This window comes from Gasterosteus aculeatus, chromosome 16 (assembly GCF_964276395.1).
Source record: "Gasterosteus aculeatus chromosome 16, fGasAcu3.hap1.1, whole genome shotgun sequence".
In the NCBI taxonomy this organism is placed as follows: Eukaryota; Metazoa; Chordata; class Actinopteri; order Perciformes; family Gasterosteidae; genus Gasterosteus; species Gasterosteus aculeatus.
This window is the reverse complement of record NC_135704.1, coordinates 15,263,504-15,289,183: the sequence shown is the minus strand read 5'-3', so window position 1 is coordinate 15,289,183 and position 25,680 is coordinate 15,263,504. Positions and strand designations below refer to the sequence as shown.

At 43.0% G+C, this 25,680-nt stretch overlaps 1 protein-coding gene across 1 annotated transcript in view; it reads left to right on the top strand.

Annotated features, from left to right (window-relative positions):
* The first annotated feature begins 2,436 nt into the window (after positions 1-2,436).
* lrp1bb (low density lipoprotein receptor-related protein 1Bb) overlaps positions 2,437-25,680 on the top strand; it is a 138,415-nt gene continuing 115,171 nt past the window's right edge. Inside the window, exons 1-2 of the mRNA XM_078091226.1 lie at positions 2,437-2,553; positions 15,128-15,265. The gene's annotated coding sequence lies outside the window, so the exon portion shown is untranslated. The remainder of the gene's footprint in view (positions 2,554-15,127; positions 15,266-25,680) is intronic.

Genomic DNA, 25,680 nt, shown 5'->3' with positions numbered 1-25,680 from the left:
GGGTTAACACCAAATGCATAGCTCAGCTCCAGCTAAAAACAAAAAAATTGATCAAAATATGTGCCGCATGAATTGCTGGCCGGTCGTCCTTCGGCAGGTTTGCAAACCGTCCTCCCCGTTCCCTCGCCTTCGAAATACCTCTTTGTTCTTCTACAAAATGTGGCACATTTCAAAGGCTCAACGGCTTTAATGAGCCACAATGTTGTGCCAGCGGTGGCTGTTGGGTGTCAGGAATAAAGCTCCCGATAATGTGCCCGGCTGAGTGCCACTGTATTTCCCACTGTTATGGTAATGATACCACCGGTTTCTTATTTATTGTCTTTCCTCCTCCCCACTTACAGAAGCTGCTGCCCTTTTTCCTCTTTGCTATTCCCGCCATCGCCGTCGATGTTTGTCTAGGATTATCAATAAGTTACACAACGCTGTGCGATACTGCACCCCGACGTTTCTTTTTTATGCAAACACAGCGGCATACGGAAGAGAGACAAAAGCGCAACTCAGCTGTCACTTTCCCTCCGTTATGTGTTTGTCCCTGTTTTTGTCCTCGCACAGCCGCCCCCCCCCCCCCCCCGTCGAAGCGGCCCGTGACGCGGAGTACAGCGGGTTTTTCGGAGGAGCCGCGCGGAAAGATGAATTGACATAAGAGGTCATTTGGTTGCTTCATATTTGGCCCTTTTAGCTTTCAAGGTGAAGTGGCATGAAAGGAGGTAGAACATCAATGGGTGACTGGCTGCGCCGAGGACCAGGGGCAGTTTCTTTCATGGCTTCCACTGCTCGCTGAGGAAATGGCCCTCCTGCCACCAACCCTCTGCTTGTGAATGGAAATCAATTCAGCTTTAAAGGCCCGGGAGATAACCCTTTAGAGACTCCAGCAAGCTGAGCAGGCCTGGGCCAACCTGGAGCCCAGCGTGTATTTGTTGGTGCTTTTGCTATTTTTAAGAGAGGAACTGCAAATAGAGCAGTTAACATATTCAGCTCGTGTGAAGTTCTTTGTAAGACGTCAGTTTTTTTGGGGGAATACGTATCGCTTGATTATGTTAAATGAACCACATTTGTCCGCAGCAGAGTATCTTGTGTGTTTTGAAAACTAATCCGTTCATTAGAATGGGTCTGCGTCACTGTTTAGCTGCAAAATGACAATCCGGAGCCTATTCCTCATGCGTTGTTGGGCTACCTTGAAATACCCTTTCCCTGCTCAGCACCACATGCATTTGATTATTATTTTTCTCTCTAAAGGGTTCAGGCCTTTGTTATGCAATTTTAAGAATGCCTCCCCCCCCCCACCCCACCCGCATCCCCTCCTTCAAAACCAGAAAAAAAAACAGAGGGCTTTGAATATTTCAAAAGAGACCTTGATTTAAATTGTAAGATTTCAGATATATTGCATCAGTGGGAATAGGGCAGGCAGAATGGATGAGATGTTTGACCTTTTCGGATTTGTCCCTGGGTGGTGAATTTGCTTGAGGGCGCCTGGGCAGGGAGCAGCGGTGCGTTGAATTATCACTCCCACTGTTTAAACGCTGCAGACCTGATCTCCCACTTGCTCCACTCCCACCACTAATGGCTTAGAAACACACTGGGAAAAAGAGGGAGACAGCGAGTACCGAGGGGGGATTTAGAGCCCCGGCTGATTTTGTCCGTGGGTTAAGCTGGAAAAATAAAATAGAGTTTTTGCTCGTCACCGAGGAGAAGCATGTGGCGGGTCACATTGCGGCGTCAAATCTCTTGCAAAAGCTGGTGTCATTTTTGCAGAATGATTGAGCCGAGTCTCTGACAGCTACTGGCAGGAAGGATGTCAACACTTTGACGGATGCTTGCCACGGGCTATGATGACTTTTTAGTCGACTGGGCTTTCACTGAACTCCCCCAGTCCTGCCGTCAATGAAAACACCAAGGAGGCAAAAAGATAAGAAGAAACTTGCCAAACCTCTTTGTAATAGTTTGCCGAGGCGCAAAGGACGTCACGTCTTTGTTAGGGTAGAGTGGCTGTCACAATCACAATGTCCGGGCAGCGTCCACGACTGCCTATTCGGGTGCCGTTTTAACGTTTGCGGGGATGAAAATGCGCGGCTTCCCGTTCTGACAAAGAACTCTGCTCTGCAAATGGACCCCGCTGAGAAAAAGGGACAAACGCTGCTCTATTTGATCGTCAGCTTTTAAGAATGAACATACGCCCCGTTGGCATGTCTCATTCAGCTCCACGCTTGCCGTTGATGATACGATAGAGGTAATTTTCCTCACATCAACGCCCCCTCACCTGATCCATTCACTGCTCGCCGGCTCCATAGAAAAAGTCACTTCTTCTACACTCACGCTCATGTTCAATGTTTTCCTGGTGAAACATGCATTCGACCTGTTCACCGTCATCAACCTCATGCTGCATCTTCTCTGTCTCCTCCTCCTCCTCCACTCTTTCCTCACGCCGCCCAGAGGCCATCTTGTGTGACGTTGGGGAGTTTCACTGTCGCGACCGGGAAACCTGCATCCCCGAGGCCTGGCTCTGCGACGGCGAGCCCGACTGCCCCGACGACTCAGACGAAACTGACACCACTTGTAAGTCACTCATTCCATCCATTCCTCTCCAATGCAAACATATGGAATCCTGCCACATTGCACCATTCGTCAGCGACGTCCTCCTTTCCTCCACGTTTACGAGCACTTGTGTGAACAGGCTTTGAGTGGCGAACCACCCCGTCATTAATGATAAAGTCACTCGTGTTTTTACCCAAATGTTTTGTTCCAAAAGCACCTCATACAATCACCAGAGGGCTTATTTGACAACCAGGCTATATGATTCACACTCAATTGTTGTTCATGTTCAATTGGGGAAATAGAGGTATAAAAATATATATTGAGATTCATTAAATGGTTCAATTCAAAGGCCGGCGTGAATATTTGCAGTTGCTGATCAACCAAGAAAAGGGTTTCTTTGTCTCGGGAATCGATGCGCCTGTTGATGATGTACACTTGTCCCTGTACACTTGATCATTCCTCTGTCTTCCATTCACAAAGTTGTCACAACGCCAGTGCATCCATCATGCAGCATTACACCGTGGTGTCAGCGCAGTATTTATATGTTTGCATCAATCAGACTGATTGCTTCGCAACTTGCCGAAATGATTTGTATTAGTGGATCAGCCACCCGTGATATTATTTGAAAATGGGGCTTTGATGGGTTAACACAATCCACTTATTCAAGTTGTTTTTTGTTACTTGGTCGGCCATATGATTAGTACTTGTACTCTGGAGTGTAATTAATGGAGGGGTAGCTGTCATTTACACAATTCTGTTTCAGGCTTTGTTTTGTTAAGGTGAATGGACTGGTGAGACCATGCTGATGGAATGTTAAGCCCAGTTTGAGTATATTTGAGTACGTTTGTATATTTTACTTTTGAATGGTGCTCAAGTAATAAGTACGTCCCTCTAACTCAATCAGAAGTAACAATGCTGTTTTGATTGCAATGAGGGAGGGACAATAATAATGAGTCCTTTTTGTCCACATTGAATTTATACAATCTGGCTTCAATTCACCAACTCAATTTCCCCTGAATCCAGAATGTGCGTGAACATTTGTTTGCGAGTTTGCACACAGGTGCGTCCCATCAAGTCTGTTTTTTAGCAGTTCACAACTTTTTGGTGTGACGTGGCGTCAAAAACCACGCAGGGTTCTCATTTATAAGATAAATATAGGATATATATATATATATATATATATATATATATATATATATATACTGTATAATCATTGACGTGCTTACTTTCTTACTGCCACCAGTGGCACATTATTCAGTGCAGCAGACTGAGATGTGCCTTCTTTCCAATTGGTCCAGCAATCAGAAACTCGTGTTACAGTTAAAAGTAAAAGATGGGTATTTTGGCATTAAGTGCGTGTTGCCAATGGCGATTTGTACTGGCCTTTTCTCGACTCGTTTGATTTTTGATTTAACTACTAAGTCTGGTTAAAATCCTGTTTTTATTGGCATATTATACAGCGAAGAAATGGACGTGATGAATTAAACTGTGAAAAATGTGCTTGGCAGGTCTTACTGCAAACCTTCATTCGTCCTTCACATCAGAATAGGCACATAGATAGATGCTCCTGGGTATTATTTCCACACATCCGGGACATGGATTTTCTTCAATGGATAAATAAAGCAGTGATTTTGTGTTATTATGAGATGGATTAGCCTTTGTAAATCCCAGTGAGACTTTCACTGTCGCACAGTCTATCGTAGACAAAAGAGGACTACAAAACCAGATATTAACATTCACGTCAGGTTCCTCATTGATGTGTGTTATTGGCTTTAATTACGACTTTATAGTTCAGGTAGTAACATCTGGGCACATAATGAACCCATTGCACAATAATTATTAATTCCCATTGCTTTTATTAAGTAAGCATTGCTTGGTGCAGAAAAAGATGGGAGACTCACTGCTCACTTCACAATCATAAAATGACACTCACCGTCTGTTTAAGTGTTCACAGCTGCTTGCATTCTCTTAAGAATATAAACGAGTGGCTTGCTAAGAGACTTTTTCAGACTCAGTTCATGTTCAGATGAGCCATCGACGCTCTGCGGCCAAAACTGGGCAGAGGGGTTTATTCTTGATTTTATCTTTGATACACATTTCTGTCTAAAATCTAACATGATGCGAACTCAATAACAACCATTTGCAAAATGTGTGTTCTACAATCTATACATTAATGCTGAATGATTATGCAAAGTCTTTTAGTTCCACCAAAAACATATACATGTATATATGTAAATGTGTATGTAATATATATACAAATCCACACAATTTTTTAGATGAAATTTGCAAAGTAACAGCATTATTTCATATAATCAAACGACTTTTTGCCCACGTCTGCTGCACATTTTTCCATAAGATCTTAGGCATGCCTGTCAAACCTGCAGGAAGACAATCAGACCGGCTTAAACATGTATTGTTATATTTCTTATTGGATGTTTCTTTTTTCCCTATTCCTGTGAAGTGAGCCAGATAGTTTTTAGAGGAGCAAATGCTTCTTTTTTTCAATTCTTTTTTTCAATTTTAAACATTCCTCTGTTGTTTGTCGTCGGAAGTTCTAATCAGTCTATGGAAACTACTTGACGATATCATCTAGGTATTCTTATAGCCTGGGCTTGTGTCTGCATTATAAACTGAAGGTATGAGCTTGGAAAGAAGTGGGAATTTTGGAGGTATGATGAAAAGCACTATCCAGTTGTATTACAAGAAATATGAATGAAATATGATGTGTTTCCGGAGTACCCATGTTGGGGAGTGAGATCCAAGATGTATCAGACTTTGCTGCCCCATTTTCTTTTCTTTTTTTTAACTTGGCTCTCAAGTTCCCCCGACTTCATTAAATTAAACTAAATAAATCGATGGAGTACGCCCTTAAAATTCCCTCGGGTGTGCCAAACATTAGCAATATATATGCTTGTTTCAACCTGAAAGACCAGGGCCAAATATGCAGGTGTAAGTTAAGTTCAAGGTTAGTTAATACCTCATTAAGGTCCTTAGTTTTACTATATTTGAAACTGGTTCTACGGGGGCGCCCGGCTTTCAGATTCTCCACATTTGTGAAATACTCCCTGATTGGTTTCTCTGTCACCTTTGTTCCGTCACGCTTCCTCAGTAATGCATGCTTTAAATATAAAGATATAATATATTAACTCTGCACGGTTGCTGTGGAACGAGTCCTATAATCTCCAACAGGCCCTTCATTTTCTCTTCGAAAATGTTGGCTGCATTTTATTTACAATGCCTGCAGAAAGAAGACCCTGCATATCCATCAAAGGAATTTGGCACAGCTCATTATCGTGGATTATATATTGATAGAAAGGGGAATTAGATCAGCTTTGCCCTGCAAACAGAAAATGAGATTTGAATGTAGTCTGCCTTCTTGAGTGATAGCAAGGGCTGCAATAAGCTGTGAAAAAGATCCTCTGTATAGGATGATGTGCACGAAAAAGATGATGAGAGAAAAAGCAGAAGGAAAATAACGGTGTGAAGTACTTTGATTTCAGAGAAACGTCTTATTTCAAGAAAAAGTAATACAAAACACTTCTGTCTAATAACATAAAGAAAAGGTTGGTCCCTCTGATGGCCTCCCCCATTCCTTGCACTGGCTCGCTGAGGGAGATTTAATCACTGCATTCTCACAGCCTTGTGGGAAGGTGGGAAGGGGAAAATGGCCTCGGATTGCCCGGGGACGAGAGGGAGGCACCGGTTGATCCGTTCTGCCGCGGGCCACACGGGACTGGACAGCTGACAACTCTTATTCAGGGACATCCAAAGAAAACCCGGCGATAATGGCAGTGCTCCAAACGTGCGCAGTTCAAAACAAACACATTCTCACAGCAAAAAAAATAAATAAATAAAAAGAGTCGGGACCGTTGTTGTGTTATGGGGCCAGACAGCATATTCTGTGGTGACGGTTAAAGTGGAGAGATTGCCTGGAATCATATTCTCAGTTTGTGCATCATGTCTATAAGGACGCCTGAATGTCAGGGCTGCAACGGCGACACACAGATCTGCGCTTTGCTGTGCGTTTCAGATAAAGTGGGACAGCCATAATTCCTTCTCTGGTTCAATTATTTTAAAAAACAAAACAAAAACTGTTGGTGCTAACATTTTTTTTTCCGGCATGCTGCTCTCCTCCTGCATCAATGCCACACGCTTGCAAATACTGTCTTAGGACTTAAATCCTTCACCAGTCCTACAGGAAGGGATTTCATGGACTTCTGGCTCCTCTCAGTAGTGCTGCCATGAGGAGCTTTGTGAACCCGGTGGACGCGGAGACCAGTGAATCCTTTGATTGAATTGTCACTACCGGAGGAAAAGGCAATAAAAAGGGGTCAGTGGACAACTTCAAAAAAAACACGGCCACAGAAGCTGTGTTTTATGGCCGTAGCGCGACTCGACCCAATCAACACCGATGTTGATCTCTGTGTCCTCCAGGCATTGGGGGGGATGAGAACTGTGCAAACGGGGCTCTCTCTCCCTGGGGTCCTTGCACTTATTCCCCTTTGTGGACATGTCTCCGCATGTCTTCCTCGCAAATCCTCACATTCCCTACAACGCTCACGTCCATCGGTATCCTCCAGGGAGTTTGAAAATAGGCATTGAGGCCAAACACAGGGGCGCGTGTGTTGATCTCATGCCAATCAATATGTTTTAGTTCACTGTTTTGTCTCGGGACTTGTTTTACACATATCATGTGTTTGCAGTGTCTGAATTCTATTGTATTCTAGATGAGTTGTCCCGTCTCTGAAGGCTTCTTTTCTCTGTTTTTGCTGATTCGGCACCAAAATTGCTTAAAACAATTTGGAATTGCAGCCTTAAAGTGAAACAAAGTAGCCAATATGAAAAAAACAACCTTTTAACTAATTGTCTAATATTGATTTTAATGTCTAACTGAGGTTGGTATGTCACATGTTTGTATTTTTGGGTCCTGGATGTAAATACCTTAAAACCCGTTTACAATGACAGCCAGATTAAATATACTAACTAAACCCGATCCCGACTGTGAAATGCAGTTAAACTCACATTGCCATTCAAACATTCGGAGGGAGATGACAAAGCTCTCCTTGGAAACACTGCTTCAGGAGTGCAGATAAATGTTTGTTCTGTGAGTGTGTGATGAAGCTGAAGTGACTATTGTTGGTCTATTTCAGACTGTAAATCAAAATCCTGCGGGGTATTTTATCTGGCAAGCCCCATATTGAAATAAATGTATCACAAATGTGCCGGGTTCCCGTGAGAATTGGCGCCGGTAGGATGGAGGTTTAGGGGGTAATGTAGCGTAGCACCTTGTTATTGAGCTGAAGGACAGAACCTTTTGCATTATGTAACGTTTATTCTCGCTCTTCTCCATCCCCTCCCCCCTACCCCTGTTGATTCATCAAAATAAAAAAGGAAACCTACAACATTCCATTATCGCTGATGCAGCTTGTATACAGTCCGCCGTCACATCTACGTATGGGGGGGATGGAGGAGGGGGGAGTCATTAACTGAAAGTGGGAATCTTTGAAAGTCTATGAATCCATTACATTAGCATGATTACGATTTCACGTGGCTGTCTTCTGTCAGAGTTATTGGAGAGGCTGCGGGCCGCGCTGCCATCGAGCATCTCACGTGTAAAGTAATTGGATGTCGTGTTTAGTCTGACGTCGGATTTAAGATCAAACGCACCACATTGTCCTTTGCTATCAGACCTGTTTAACCTGCCTCACGTGTCTCTGGATCGCAGGAAACACTATCAGGCTTTGGAATAAGACTTTTAATTTACCGTTTCTCTCCCTCCTCCTCTCTACATTTGGAACAGAACATATGTACACTTCCCCGGGCGTGTGCCATCTGTCTTACAGTCGTATCAGTAGGCGGGGGAACAGACAGAACAAATATTGTGTGTGCTTGGGAGGATTCCTTACCATGAAGGCAGTGTGTGCTTCTAATTGCTTTGATTGCGTTTTCTGTGAAGATGTGATCGTTTTATAAAAGAGCCTTAACCTTAGCGAGTAAGCTACTCCTCTTTATAACATCTACCTGCTGCACCGCTCTGCTTCTGCAGTTTAGCATATTGCAGAATGTTTGAACATCCGTCTTTGGGGAAACCTTGTTTCGAGAATTATTTCCCCGTTGCCTGGTGACAATCAAGGCAAGCGCGGCGCATGTCGCGTCCATGTCAGAAGTGATGCGCTGGGAGGAGCACATCACGGCTTTGTCTTATCCCCCCCCCCCCTCCTCGTCTCAACAGTTTAAACTGCACTGACACGTTTTCCCTCTTGTACATCCTCTTAGTAAGCGTAGCGTAAAGGACAGAGTGCCAGCGTGTCACCTGAAGAACCGAGGGGGGGGGCAAAAAAAGTGTATGTTTCAGAACTTGACATGGTTGCCTTCACAGACCCCGTGCGTGACATTGATGCACGGAAGTTTGCATCATCTCCCTCCCGCTGTAGCAGAAATATAAAGCATCGCAGCGACGTGGGCATTAACTCGAGGCACGCAACGACAATCATCGCAGCATCACTCAGGCAGTGCTGTTTGTCTCACATGTACTCGACTCTTAATGAGGAGGAATCCGTGACATTGGGCTTTCATTATTTATTTATAAATCATAACTAATGGGTAGTCTCTGTAAACATGGTCATAGACCAATGATTATTTCGAAGGGAGCTGGGTTGGTGCCAGAAGACATTTAGAGAAAAATAAATGCCCTCCCACTTGCTTGTAGTTCACTCTAACCGCGGTCCTCATTAAAGATGCCCCCAAGCCCAAAAGATGGCTGACAATGTCTGGAAATGGTGACGTTTATGATAACAAAAAAAAACCTTGGTATTCATAATAATAGATCATAGGAACAATACTGTCTTAAAAATGTGCATTAACTCTTGTTGAACAGAAAGTACTGTTTTCAGTGTATTGGTTAAGATTTGGTCTGGTCTTATTTTGACTGGTCCAAGCCTTTTGTTTGGGCACGAAAATATCCGTATATAAGTGTCAGCGCCCCCCCCCTGCCCCTGCCGCACGCTTCGTCTAAACCCCCCGACAGCAGAGAGATTGAATAGAGTGGCGTTTTTACCGGTTTAAAGAGCCAACTACTTCCTGCAGGAGGTGTTAGCGAGCGAAGCTAAAAGACAAGTTAACCTTTGAGGTGAATGGGAAGTAGTGTGCAATAATGTGTCAATATTATGTTTTACCGGCTACTTTCATTTCGATGACTTCATGACAACTCTCTATTTAATTGTGTGTTTGATAAAAGATTGCCAACATTGAACACAACACCGTAAATTATCCTCGTAATGAGATCATTCTTCTCTGTGAATATTGGTTTTAGCTTCTCTGACTACAGTGTATTCTATGTATTATTCATATGAAGCTGGCCCCAGAACAATTAGATTTGAACATTTGCATAATGGTTGGTCACAAAAGTATCTCTATTGAGTAATTATGTAGTTGTTTTCCAAATACTGATACGTTGTTCTTTTTGCCTGCGTTTTGGGTTCTTGTTTGTGAAGTAGCGCTTCACCACATTGTCCCAGACATTGTAATTTGTCTCTGTGGACTGATATATTGATTCTTTATTACAACAGTACAGCCGGGATGTCATGGATGCCAACAGCTCGGCATCATTCCGCTGAGTAGTTGCCAGATTCCTCCTCTCTTTCAGATAGACTTGATTGAATACACTGCATAATTTACAGGAAATAATAAGCTACTGCACACAAGAAATTAGGGGTTGCTCGGGCTCCGTGGCTAGTGTGTTTCTCAGTTTAGCTCTCACTTACTGCAAACAGCGTGTATGACATGCATCACATGCTATTCATTCGCATTCCTAAAGTGGACGATCGGCTTTGAATGATGTGATGTTTCATGTGAGGGGAATCCGTGAATATTATGTTTTTATATGGTGTCTTCAGTATCGGTAAGTAACCTTAAATGCTGTCTTTAATATGGAATGCACATACAGTGCCATACAGTACATTTAGCTTTACAAACTGGATAGAGTTTTAGTTTGCAATCGTTGAAAACGTGGATGACTTTTTTCGCTGTAGAACTCAACTCCACATATTTCCACGGATGCTCTCTGTTCATGACAGCAGCAAGATAAGTAGTGCAGCGCCACATATCTGGAATTTGCCAAAGGACGGTTTGCCTTTGAGATAGGAACGGTGTCAGGTGCAAACAGCCGGGTACTCAAATAATGCTCAGATACCAGAAGATGGTTCGACGGCACTGCTGTAGCAGGAAACTTCTGAATTTAGCATTAGTTATTCAAATTAAGCCACATGGTTGCAGACATTTTATAACCTCAACACCCTCGAGCTTTAATCCTGAAAACAACAAAGACTTCGCCACAGACAGACACAGGAAGAGTTCACTGTTCACTGAGTTCTTGATGCGTCAACCCGCTAATTATTGGAGGTGTTCACTGTGTAAAAATGTCTAAACTGGTGTGAAAGCTGAAGAAATAAACAAGACTCTTTTGTACCTTCCAGTTACAATCAGTAAGTGGAGGAGACAAAAGCCGACCGAGGCTGAGAGTAGATAACAGATTCAGCATAGCAACCAAATGTGATGAGGATGGTGAGCGGTCGAGCGTAGCCGCCGCCACGCAGGCTAATGAGAGTGGAGGTCAGGGTGACAAGGCAGACTCGCTGGGAGAGGAGTCACAAGTAAACCTCAACCGCAAGAAGAAGTAACTGATTGCTCCCAAGAACGACAAACTGCCCCTTTTGGTTGCAACAACAGAAGGACAAAGGTTGATAAGCGGTAGAGTGATGAGCTTGTTGGAAGCCGCACAGACACACACCCTGTCCCACCACATCTTTCACCCGGTTTGTTCGTACAGCCGCCTGGAGGCTGCAACATATCAAGTTCCATCCCACAACCCTCCAAAAGCAAGTCTGCATTGATGCTGACTGGCTGTCCTCACCAACCAGGTGTCTTTTAATATAAAGAAAAATATATATTTTTGCTTCATGTATTGCACAAATACATATAATATCTAGTAAAGATTCGTAAATTATTGCTGAAATATGCGATTATCTTTGTTCTTTTTTTACCGTTACCGGTGCCATCAGGGTGCAACTTTGATTATTAATTTAAACCATAAATGAAATGAATGTTATTTATTATAGGATACATCCCGTTTCCTCTTAAAGTTTCTTTTAGAAAGTCATTATTCTGCACAAACTGGCAATGGTGTAGATTAACATGATTATCATAATAAGCAAAGCTGCTGAAATTCCACTCTAAAAGTCTCTCTTTAGAGAGAGACATGATTAATAGAGGTATTACATTTGTCCAGCTGATTCCTCCTCATTAAATCCTAAGAGTAGATATATAGCAGAATTATTATCTAATTACATCCGACAATCTAAAATCTAAATGATTTCTTCGAATTCTTTGCTCAAAGCGATGTTTTAGTTACGAAACACATAATCGTAACAATTACAGAAATATGTGTGCTAGTCACAGTGCCTCTAATATATGTGTGGTATTCAGAGATGGAAATGTAATAATGTGGTAATACATATTGATGAAGAACTTGACATACCTAGATATTGGTATTAAATATAAATTAAAGCTTGCTTTCCCATTTCATCTCTGAACATGATGTGCTTATCAAACCAGTACTGGAGCTGTGAGTTATTGGAAATAAAAAATATATATATACACATTTTACTTTTATTCATTATTTAAAAAAAATACATACTTTATTTGTGAATTGCAAATTGCCTAAACAGGGACCTAAAGTATATATATTTTATCATATCTATCTATATATAAAAATGTCTTGCTCTTTGTTTTTTACCTTTGCACAGTCATACTCTCATGTAAAGCAAACACAGCTGACATGCCACAGATTCGCAGATGGCACAGATTCCTCAACTCAGTACATTAGTTTACCTGTGATATCGTGACTCATGATTAACTTGCTTAGCCGTCATGCTTCCTCTTAATTAAACTGTGCATTGGGCAGCATGTTATCTGAAACCTCTACACATCCACGGTAGACCTTCAGCCCCATCGGCCTTCACAGGGAGCGAACTACGCAACTACGAAAAAAAAGATTAGTGCAACTGTGCAACTGCAGAAATGACGAAGAAGTTCCATCCTGCGGCTGCAGATCGCCTCGTGTTGAACATAACGGGTAAGGTGGTCGTGAAGCCCGCCCGGACAACATAAGAGCCAGACGCACTCGCCTGCAATTATCACCTGCGATTATTTGGGATTGAGGTCCGTTGTGAAGGGTTTTCAGTTAGCGGGTTCAGCTCCCGCCACAGCGGGTTCTCATCCCAGCTCTCCTCCCCGCTGGGAGCACGCGAGGGCGATGACGCTGAGCGATACACGGGCCTGCGCTTGCCTCCACCGCGGCCAGGCGTTGTGCTATTCGGACGATGATGTTTGGTCATCTCTATCTCTGCCGGTCCAATCAGCAAACGTCAAAAGCGAAATCCTCCTGTGGGTTTGCACGCCGGATGTTTAGACTGTAAACGTGGTAATCTAAGAGGAGAGAAGCTGCAGCCGCTGTAGCCGTCGGAGGATGGCGTGGTGCACGGTCCCGTTTGCACAACTCATCCAACGTGTCACGGTAGCCTGGGAAGGGATTCGGAACACCTCAGCTGTTGGGAGACCATCTGTGTACCCCTGCATGACAGACCAGAGCCACTGAATATTCATGCAACATCCCTCCCCTTATCACATTAGATTAGCGCTCATGGGGCGAGATAGCGAGGGGAGAGGCTGACAACGCTGGTACTTTGTCAGGGACCCTTACAGCTTCGTGTTAAATAGCACATTTGCAAGATGCACGTTGACTATTCTGGGGCTGTAACACCACGTGTTTTTCTTTTAGTGCAGTGCGTAAGAGTGCGTTTTGTAATGTATGTGGTTAAACAGCTACCTCCCATGTATGTCACTTGATTCAAATGATGTCAGATGTGGGACATGAGTTGTGACAGCAGTTTCTTTTTTCACTTTTTAGTATCATAAAATCAACACCAAACAAGTCCTGTGTGTTAATGAATACGTCGCACACATTTTCACGGCTGCTGACAACGTGTTTTTCTTACATTTTCTTTCAGAAAATAGTTACAATAACATAGAAAGGAAGTTAACCCTACTTAAAGCTACTTTTTCTATTTTAGGTAGTTACATTAAAATCTGTCTATATCTATCCAGCCATCTCTCTGCCTGTCTATCTATCTATCTATGTATCTATCTATCTATCTATCTATCTCTATATATATATCAGGGGTGTCAATCGATCAAAAAAATTAACTAATTAATCGCACATTTTAAAATTAATCAATCTTGATTAATGGCAAAAAATGAATCTTGTTGTTGCTACAATGTTGTTTTTCTTCCAAAGACAAGTAATGAGTATTCACATTAGATAACACTGTTGTTCGTTGTTAATGTTATTTTAAACACAAAACCACACACATTTGATGTGTGTTTGATATGCATAAACACTTTTCCTTTACTTAGAAACTGTACTATTTGAAACTACATTTGTTTTGTACAAAATGGCCAAAAGGAGCAATTATCAACTGAAAGAAGTGCTTCAAAGACATTGTAGATTACAGCGGATGAGGCTGCTCATACATGAAATATGAGCCCTCAGACAAGGTCACTGGTATTTGACGTCCCTAAATATGGCATTGAAATAGTGTGAATCACCGGCTCTCCAAGAGATGGCCAAGAAGAAGTCAATAAAGACGAAGCCTCTCTCAAAGTAATAAAAATGCTTTGGAGGGGAAACTAATATGAGTCATTAGTGTGTCGATATGCACTCACAACTACTTCTGCGTATCCCTTCTATAAATCCCGATGGGATGACGGCCCTCTTTGTAACGTCGACATTAATTGCAGCATCTCTCGCCTTACAGAGTGGAAGCGGATGCTGTGAATAAGTAACTGCCCGGACAGGATGGTCACAGTACTCCTGGATGTGTGTTTCCGAAGGGGTGGGGATGGGTGGGGTGGGGGGTCTCTGGGGATCGGGACGAACTCCCATCACATGGGGCATAAATCTTTTCATTAAGTGGCTGCAGCGTCACGTTGGTAATTGATGTCAATGTACTTACGCTGGAGCCGCGACACGTCTACGGCGACTGCGCGCCGGTCAGCCGCGTTTCATGTGCTCACAGGAGCTGCGTGGGCCGCCACGCGAACGAGGGTCACCTACGTGCCCCATGAATCCTCACACAGCTGCTGCAAACATCTGTTGTGTGTAAAGTACAATGGCGTGTAGAATATAAATCCATTTGCATAGGCATGGGTTTGCCTGCTTCCTTAAGAGGCGTCTTGAAGTATCAGCACATTGTATTTTTTTTGCTGGCGAACAAATTTCCTCCAGCCTTTTTCTCGACTGCCTTCTCAAACGATAATGACAATGAAATATGCAAATGTTTTTCCACATATGGTCGCCTCCTGTAACTGCTTCTCCATATGCTGCAAAATAAACTTTGTTAATGCACGTTTGGCTTTGCATAAAACCGTTAGCGCTCATTAATGATTCATGTTGAAACAAAAGGAGATATATATATATATATATATATATATATATATATATATTTTTTTTTTACAATTTCTTGTTTGTCTTTTTTAGGTGCGCAGGAGGTTGTGATCCGATGCCCCCTCAATCACATACAGTGCGTCGGCACCAAAAAATGTATTCATTTCAATAAACTCTGCAACGGGGCGAGAGACTGTGAGGATGGCTACGACGAAGGAGTTCACTGTCGCGGTAAGCCTTAACGATGCTTCCACAACCTTCCATTTTGCCTTTGGGTTTAGAATGAATAAGTTAATACTCTTTCCCATTATCATGTTAATTAACCACATCTCGCTCATTTCATTTGGGTTAAGATTGTGTAATTTATTTAACTCATCGAATCTGTATTACATTTGTAAAATGTATCTGTGGAAAACGCTTTACTTTATTTGTTTAATAGAGGAATTTATTCTAAACCTAAATCAAGTAAAGTTTTTTTTTTCTCTTTGATTAAGGAATTAAGGGATTCTTTTCTCATCCACTTAGACATGCACCGCTTAACCCGTCTATCAATTGCAACAGATTCAACGCTCCATGCATGATGGTCAATGACCTGCTGAGGCATGAAATGGTGGCACTTTCTAACTTTCGCTTGCCAAGGATAATTGTCGCCATCCTTCCCGCGAGCGACGGTAGCACGGCGTTGTGTTGTACACCAGGTTTGGCCGTTGCTCCCGTTCATAGCGGTCATACCGAGCTGCTACGGACGCCTGGCCTCTCTGATGAGGCTGCGTCGGCTTAACGATCGCACAACAACAGAAGCCCCCCCCCCCCCCCCCACCTGGCAGAGACCACAACCTTTTTTTTTGCCCCGTACGTCTCTGCGTGAGAGCTTTCTGCGACGATATTGACTCTGATTCAAAGAATTGAGAAGTCCCACGACGTCGTCCCATATCTTAACGCCTACACGAATTGCTTAATTCAGTCCAAGGGAGAAGGCGCGGGCGGTTTTTATTGGCTCCGGATGTCTCTGGTTGCCAGGTGCCACGCTGCAAAGGTGTGTCATCACAATGTCAATTCACCCACCGAGCCAGGAAGGACAAGGCGATGGAGATCTACGCTATCGGCGGCTACGTCGGCCACCTCATTCAACTCGTGTGTACGTTTGTGGGAAGAAGTCCTTTTAAACCGGGGTGATAATACATTTACTCTGCTTGCAAATGACTCTCTATTACAGATCCACCAAATGGTACCCAATTAGACACTACTCTAATATAGTTCTATCCCACCATTTTAAAACGATAGCACAGAGCGCCGTCTTTCTTTATCTCGTTGGAGGCGTCACTGCGGGACCCACAGCTTTTATAGAAAGTACAATGTGAATGGAGAAGGTCAAACAACGATGTTTTAATGGAATTCTGTTCCTGTGAGTGTTTTCTCTTTGGAGACAAAGCGACAGCACAAATAATTCACTAAACCTCCCAACTGTAATTCAGTGCAACTTGCAACTCAACGGGAAAGAAAGAGTACAAATGCTAAACCTTCCATTTGCACACATCCATATCTTTCTTGTATTTTCTTGTTGACTTACATGCCATTCATATTTAGATATTTTAAGCCTCGGGAATCCAATGTTCTGGATTTTGTGAATTGCAATATGTACAAATAATAACAATACAAATGAAATATGCATTTCCTTTAATAAGAGATGTATCTCATAATCTCCCAGCTAAAAAACCTTTTAATACTGTGTTATTTACTTCTTGAAATAGACAAGCTACTAGAGTTAATTGCAGAAAGTTCTTTTTTAAATGTATGTTTTCTTTATACGTATAATACAACCAGGCAATACCCTTCTTGCGTACACTATTGGTTACACTACAGCCTTGTGTACACCCGAAACATACCTTGCTTTTCACAGATTTATCGACCGTATCTTGTCTAATCTTGCAGGGTCGTCCCTTTGCGATGCTGCGGAGTTCCACACAGCCGTAACCTTGTGAATCGCACACATGCACATTTCATGTCAGCATAATAGTGTAGTTTCACACTATCCCTCATCGTGAAATAGGTATGCCACCGCTGGGTTATAAATGTGTTTAGTGAACGAAAATTTGACCCAAGTTCTACTAGTCTACATCATAATGCAAATACTCAGTACACCTCTTTGACATGAGGCAAAATTGATTGTGTTTTGCAGAAAATATGAATAAGTGGTCTTTCTCACACACCTTTTTTAAATGTCGTGTCACAGACAAACACTGTGTGGCTCCCAACCTTCTGCTCCTTCACTCAGGGACACGGCGCGTGTCGTACGCTCACTCCCACATGGGCAGACCGCACTCGTCGGCAAGCAGGAGAAATTGAGGTCAATTTTCAAGAGAAGTTTTAGGCGACCAGCTGGGTCTCTCACAAAACTTTCCCCCCCGCTCCCGTTCCTGCCCACTTCTTATGAATATACATGCTGAACATCCCGGGAGGCCTTGATATGAAGGTGCCCAGATGGAAAACCAGCAAACTCTTTTCGTTCACCTTCAGGAAACTTGCTCATTCTTAATCACATGCTTGTGGCTGTGCGGCGGGATCTCTGAAGGCTCTACTGCTTGCAAAGGGGGAGACAAATGTCAGACTTTAATAAACACAACGTCAGACTTCATTTGTTATCTTTTAAGGTCAGTCCCAGAAAGTGATCGTAAAAAGAGATATCTTTTAAATGTACATGGTATTTAAACGTTTGTTTTGACCTTTACACAGTCAACATTTCAACTCTGCAACTAAAAAAAGCAGCAGTTATTGTTGTCGGGATAGAAACGGTGGCAGAACTCATTAGTATTCTTCTTATTTGAAACAGCTGAGGCTAAAGACTAAAGACTGTATCATCGTGGCTCAATTACAGCAGTGACGGCATGTGAATATTGACTGCTGTAGTAAAAACAAAGGGTTAAACTGTACAGTTGCTTCCTTGTTTTATCTGTCATTCGTTGGCACCCGGTCACGGTCTTGCACAGGCCGGCGGGACGGGAAAGATCTACTCCCGTGAATTAGACAGAGCCTAATGCAACGTGATCCATCTTGCGTCTTTAGAGTTTTCCAATGTTTATTGTTACGCACCAAATCAACAAGACAAATTCCTTCGTCTGTGCTATAAAAGTGAATAAGCCGGCAGAGAGAGCGCAGAGGAGAAATTATTAGTAAAGTCTTTTAAACCTCTTCTCTGTGCTTCCGGAGCGCGCAGAGCGATTGTGAGGTCAACACCTTTTCAGTTTCATTACAATCGTTGTGATTCACAGGATCCTCCCTGCTGAGTTTGTGGTACACGTTTGTAGTACAAACAATCTGCGCAGTTTACATTTGCTTTTTTGCATTATGTTTACCCAACTTACATATATTTAAAAATGTGAATTTGAAGTAAGTAAATGTAATCCTTTACTAACTGTAAATACTAAGTGAGCCCCAGAAAACATTAATCTCCCTCTCAGACAAACATTATTTGCGTAGACAAGTGTTGGTCTGCAGCTTTGACCAACATTTCACAACATCGATATAGCAATAACTGTGCGATACGTTTATTGGATCAGTCATTCCACCCTCAGTTCTGTTGACATCCTCACTAAGCGTTAAGTGTAAGTGGTCGGGAATTGTGTGCAGTGAAGATGACACAGGGACGTGCTACTACAATAATCAATACACCATTAATAGGCTTTTATAGGTTTATCAGATGTCGTTTCGCCAGAAATGATTAGTCGACTGCTGTTTCACGTCTTCTATTTTCCACCACCACACTGATAATTACTTTATTTACATTGCAATCACAGCAACACGCCGACATGTTACCACTGAATCTCCCAGAGGGGGAATGCAGAAAATGTGTGTGTGTGTAAAGTGTTTATGAACCTTTCAGTATGCAAAGATCCAGATATGTATGACCTTGAAGCGAGCATAATATGCGACCGTATAATATCTGGGCTCCTCATATTGCATTTCATCCTCCTATTACTTCTTCTGACTTTGGTCACTCCCAGTCGTAATATCACGGTGGTGGTGATGGTGTTCACACTGCAGCAGATTCAACTGAGAATAGTCAAAGTACCATCCGACACATTACGTACAGCTATTCAGGGTCCCATGAATATGCTGCGTTCCCGTTAACGAGTCTACGCGTTGGCCTTAATCACTGACAATAGTCTGTTGTAATCGACACCTTGTGTGCATATTGCATCATCCTGGGAAACCAATGCAGTCGTCTTTTTGTGTGAATGCCCGGAAAAGATCATGAGCATTAAGTTTTATGAGTCAGTAACCGCTGATAAAAAGCATCATAATCTGGGCTCAGTTTTCATGGCAGTGTGGATATTGGCTTAAGCGCGGATGTGAGATTGGAGGCACGACCTTGCTATACAGCGTGTCGCCCCTTCGCGAGCCGCGTCCTTCTCCGCACACACGGTGTGGAAGGAGAACATGCAATTAGAAGGGAGTTGCATGCTAATTGTACCGCAACAACCAATAATTAACGAAATAGTTTTTTTCAGCTGTTGTTTTTGTGTGTTTTTTTTCTTTTGTCAGGAACGCAATACTGTACTTTTTGATTTTGTTTGTCTGTTGACGCTGCCGGAATGTCCTCCTCGTCTTCTGAAACATACTTATCCAACTACTTGCTGTAGATCCTAGTTCTGTTCAAATAGCACAGAATTGGGGGAGCAGCAATAAAAAGTGCCACACGCAGTTCCCAACGCCTTTCACCTCCAATGGCGTTTACACCTTTGTACGTTTTCTGGTATTTTTATCCCCGACAGAGCTCGACCCTGAAGCATTCCATTCATCTTCATCTATTGACTAATGGGAACCTGGCATCTATGGCGGAATCAGTAGGTGTGATTAGGTCGGGCAGGTGTGGAGCAAACCAGCATAAATCCTTCTCACGATCAAAAATGGGCAATTCGAATACCACAAATAGCCAATAATAGGTGTGATTGATGCTTGGTTAGAGTTCCGGACTAAAAGGATTGAGGCCCGAGCGCTCAGAGCCGGAGTCGTGCTGTGAAAAACCCACCGTTCAGTGTTTGAAGGAGCGCTCACCTTCCCACCGCCGACGAAAGAGCTGCATCACCGCTTACGCTGCATTAGTCATCTGAATTAACTTCAATTATCTGTGTGTGGATCTACGAGGGTTATAAATTCACGTTTTTCTCTATTAAGAATCAGTCCGTCCGTCAAGTCCGTCTCGAAAACAACCGCCTCATCGACAGCCACGTCAGTATGTCGTTATCCAACCCAGTCTCACAGCAAAACGTGTAACAGCTACGTTGTGGAACGTGGTAATCTCACGCTTTATCCACAAAATCGTGACAATACTATGTTTTATTTCGGCCCATTCATTTATTTACCCATTCATCATTTACATTGCCTTGCAACTATGTCACTAGAAACTAATAAACGGAAGGTCTTCTACGTTCTCTTGATAGAAGATTATTGAAAATATAATGCATACTTCCCGCTAGAAATGCTATCGAAATGCATGCAAATGATGATGCTTCCTTATAATATTGTGTTTTTCACAGATAATAGATACCCTGTGTGCAGGATAAGCGGTTTGACAATGGATGGATGGATAGGCCGCCATTTTCTTTTTTTTTAGCTGAGGAGAAGTTGATAGTCACATGAACTAGTTGCTGAAACGTTGTATTCTCGACAATACCACGTTCCACAACGTAGCTGTTACACGTTGTTTTGCTGTGAGACCGGGTTGTGGTATTGTGAGCATAGTGAAGTTTAAAGCTTAGATATGAATAAACCAACAGAGCGGTGTTTTTTCCCCATGTGCGATGTAGATGATGCCCAGTGATCCCTTCGGGGAGGCGGCTAGCAGGCTGCCCAACAGCTTTTGTGCTTTGTGTGTTATTAGGATCTCAGTGTAAACTTCCAAGCACATTAAATCATCTGTTGAAGCTTATCACGTGAAAAGCTCTTGATTGAGACATCCGGGAGTCAGGGTGTTGAAACTTGAAGCTCGTCCTGTCAGTTTGTGAAGCTGACATCCACATCAGCGTGAGCGTAAGCATTCAACATGATCACTAGGCGTTGTCAGTCTGACATCAATATATTGCCAGGGATGATTTACCATCACTTTTTCTGGACTCACCCACTATGGATCTGTCAAAAACAAAAGTGACGCCACGTTTAAATGTCACAATTAGGTTTGAGTAGGATCACTATTGTGTATTCATTGATGTGAGCTAAAACGGTCGACTTTTACAGAAACCCAGGTGCATTTTTTTAAGTCAAGCGTGTGACTATCAACAAGTAACTGCACTCTCAAATCTGATTACATTGGTAATGGTCCTTATTGTTTAACTATGCAGAAACCAAAGAAGTCAAACATCTTAACATCATTGAATGTTTTTTTCCCCTTATTTTCCTTTTTTCCTTGTTTGCCTGAAAAAGGAAATATGCAATACATTCATGTTTGAACTGTGGACTGATGCAAGACAACTTTGCCCCCTCCTGAAATATGTGTTGTCAAACACAGATTCACTGTCATAGGATACTTTTACTTTATTTTGTTAGTGTGAGTGCATCCTGACACTGAAATAATTCAAAGTTAAGTCACTATTTAAAGCTCGTTGTTTCCTCATTGAGGAATCAGATGTTATGTAAATGCATGATACATATTAGCTCTGAGATAAAAAGAAAAATTAACTAAAATTGATTAGATTCAAGCCACTAATTTGCTTCCTCAAGAGTAAATGGATTGTGGATGAATGTAAGATTAGACTTGTGCCAACAAAAAATAGTCCCCTGAATGTTTGCGACGAGGTGCCTCTCCCTGCGCGTCGCTTTCACGTCGTCTATAAATCCGCTGGTTTCCAAAATACATGGATCTTTTTTTTGCTACGTCAGGGTAATGTGGACTTTCATGCAATGAAGGTTTCCGTATCACTGCACAACTTGTCAAAGGCGCTGTGTTTACCCTCAGCGGATAACACGCTGATTTAAGCTATTTGTGGATTTGAATTATTGTCCACGGGCGGAGTACACACAGGCTGAAAAACAACCGGAAAAAAAAAAATCTCATTACTTACGTGGCAGCGAGAAAACGCCGTCTCCTCATTTCGTCCTCTTCGGCAAACACGCACCTTAATTGTTTTTTCTAATCGTCTCTGACTGCAAGATGGTGACACCAAAAAAAAGAAAGAAAAAAAAACAGCAGGAAAACCTCAATAGAAGTTTGCACACAATCTTTCTTTTATAATGGTTAAAGCTTCTGGAAACTAAACAATGTCAATCATGCACTTTCCCTCCAACCCTCCGTCTCTGAACAACATTCAATTATCTCACTTGATTAACTTTCCAGTAGGACAACTCAAACAAACGCTCTTCTCCGGAGCGAAGGAGCCTTTGATAAGTGATGCTCTTGTTATGAAAAAAAACAAAACAGGCAATTCAGCTCAATCATCTTTTTAGTGTTTCTCAGTAGGTCGGAAATATGCTGCCACGCAGCCTCTTGGACTAACGTATTAGCATTTTTATTTAATCTCAGCCCCTCTAATGGATGAAACATTTACAGTGAGTAGGCAAAGTGATAGCTGTCCTCTGCGGTGTGGGGTTCATTTTTAAAGTGTTACCTCTCTGTGTTTACCTTTTAGACGGATGTCATTTTCAATGGTGTTTTAATTCCTTCTGCTCTCGATACAGTCGCATCGTGTGATTCCAATCGCCTTTTCCAAATCCTTTCTCAACGTGTTGGATATTAAACTTATCTTGAGTTGAGGTTCCAGGTCTTGTTATTATCTGCGTAGCACTGGTTAGGGAGCTGCCGTGCCCCAGTACACACTATACGAATACCAGCAGACACAGACAATCAATGATTCATGCATCTTACTTTGCCGTTCCACAATCTGGCAAGATATTGTCTCTCATATCTGTACTGGGCGTAATATGAGGAAACAATCTGCTGTCATCAAATCCTATTACTGCGAATTTTCTTCCTCAGGAGTGGTTAGAATTAAAATTTCATTGTTCGCCGGAAGATTTCGACACCCGCACCCCCGCGGTGTGTCTTCCAATATTTAAGGGCATGTCAGATGCCTGCCAGTGCACCGGGTTCCAAAATCCCTCCACGAATTGTGCTTTGAGGGATTAACAACGTTTACTGTCACATTTGAGCCCCGGTTTGAGCTACGGGATTACATTTCTTGAAAGCAACATGAACACATGCATGTATCTCTCAATTTTGAGGGAGAATTATACCTCCTAGACCATCCGGACAGCTCCATTTCACATCAAAGCTGACACACTTAAGCTTCTCCGATAACTTTCTAAAGTCTTGTCAATAAATTGTGTCACCGCAAATAATTGCTCATCTTATACAAATGACATTTCCCTTCACACACTTCTGGGAACCGCTGAATGATCGAACCGCTGGGAATTTATGACCCAATTCCGCATTAGCGGAATCAATCTTGTCACCCGTGCCACCTCGGGCACACCAACCACCGCTACAGACCTACAGAATGGATTAAGCTGCTAATATATGGGTGAGAAATCCTCTCATTAAAGGTCCTTGAGCCAGCGACGGGCGCGCACCTCCGAGTCGGGTTAGCATCTTAATTTGGTCCCACATTAATTACAGGCCTCAACTGGCACCAGAGTTTTGAGGAATTCTCGCTATTCGGAGACTTAGGCCGCGGCCCGTCCCCGAATGGAAGGCGTAATTGGGCCAGATGGGGCAATCTGACTGTTAGCCTTTGGTTAGTCTTTGCAGTGCCACAGTCCGCGTTCGTACGTTCAGCAGCGCCATCTGCGCTGCTGAATGTGGGATGGCTGAGAATGATCTACTTGAGTTTTCTTGATTTGATTTGGGATTTTGTGTTTGTTTGCCCGATGCTGCGGAGGGAAATGTCCCCCGCGAAACAAGCAGAGTGCCACTGTAGCTCTGCAAACGACACGAATACCCAAAAGTTTAACCGCGGTGATGCTGCGACTATCGTGCGTATTATTTCTAAAGAAATCACATCCATTCTGCTGTGCATGTGCGTGTGACGTTGGGTCTTTACTGCCTACACGGGGTGATACTGGGCGTCGCTGGGTGGCTGGTGTCCTGGTGGTGATTTGCTTTACAGCATTTAGAAGGACCCGTTTTACGGTCGAGTTGGTATTCCGCAGGGAAAGTGGAAATCCTTGAAGGTAGACTAACAAGCCTCCTGTCAGAGAGAGTTAGAGCAGCCTGATAAAATGTACCCTGATTCTTAATAGACTGTACCTCAAGGTCATGTTACATCAACACCTGTTTAGTGTGTGGCGGCTCCCGCACAGCTCAGCGCTCTGTGAGCTTGTTAGCACTGTCTTCCCAAGCCGTTTTTTAAGCAAACCTTACATTTCAGTTTGATTTGAGCGTTCCTACATCGCATTTTGTATCATCTCGTAACACAAAGCACATGCGTAAAATGACCGATCCGTACAGATCAAATAGATGCTGACTGATGGCCTAGTCAGGTCATTGCATAATAACGTATTAGTAACAACAGCGCCGGTCTACCAAGAGGAAAAGCTGTGCATTTTATTGACAGAATGCAAGTAATTGGGCCCATCGGAGAGCCGGCCGCCCCCCTCGGGCCGCATGTTTGATACCCCTGCTGAACATGCTACCATTGAACGATGTCTGTCTACGCTGGTCTCTCCACCGACTGTGGAGAATGGACATCGCAGTCTGCAGGAGACGTAATGATATTGCAATTTCCACATCACGGGTCCGAGTAAATCAAATCACAACTCCAAAGATATAATAACGCAAAAAGCCTCCTCTTGGCTTCACATTGTCAACCGTTTCTTATGTACCGATGTGAAGAACCGATGAAATTATTGGTTTTTTTCAATTGCCAGAATTGTTCTGCTGATGCAGTACATCTGATTATACTGGGCTTGCCGTTTTGAATGCACATGCATCTTTTTCTTAAAGCCACATATGATCGTGTCACAAAGAGACCACAGATCACAGGGAATTTAAATCTGTTGAGTGTATTTCTTCCATACAAAGTATATTTGTGAAACATAGTGTGGAGGCTACCGTATGTTCTTCACCATTGACTCCTGTTGTCAGATGTAGCACTGCGTAGTCAGAGATATAGGAGAAGCATCAAGCAGGCTCAGTGGCAGGTATGCAATCCCTCATGCTCTCACTGTTTGCCCAAAAGGGAAAGCTGATGATCCGGCGTCTTTGAGCAGATACGAGGATTACCTTTGAATATCTCCAGTCCGCCGTGGTGTAGTCGTCTTGCACGCTGCCTCGCGACGGGGAAGCGTGCCAGTTGCCGTGCCACGTGACGCATAATAAGGCACAGGTCACATGGGGTCCACGCACGAGCTTGAGAGCGAGTAAACAGAGACGTTGGAGGCAGCTTGAGTTTTTGACCCAACTGTCGTAGGAAGGAACTTTATTCTGAGTTCCTACCACGGTTGACGTCATTTCACCGGGCATTATTTTTTATATGCTTTACATAGTGCTGGGTGTTTCATCACATTATTTTATTTGGGTATGAATGGGGTTTTGTTGAGGTGCACATGGGAAGTGACGACTTTGTAACGGTTGGAAGTCTTTTGATTGACTTATTCAAAGTGCACAGCAGTCAGACGGGGAAGGAGGGGTAGAAAGTGTGTTTACACCCAGCCAT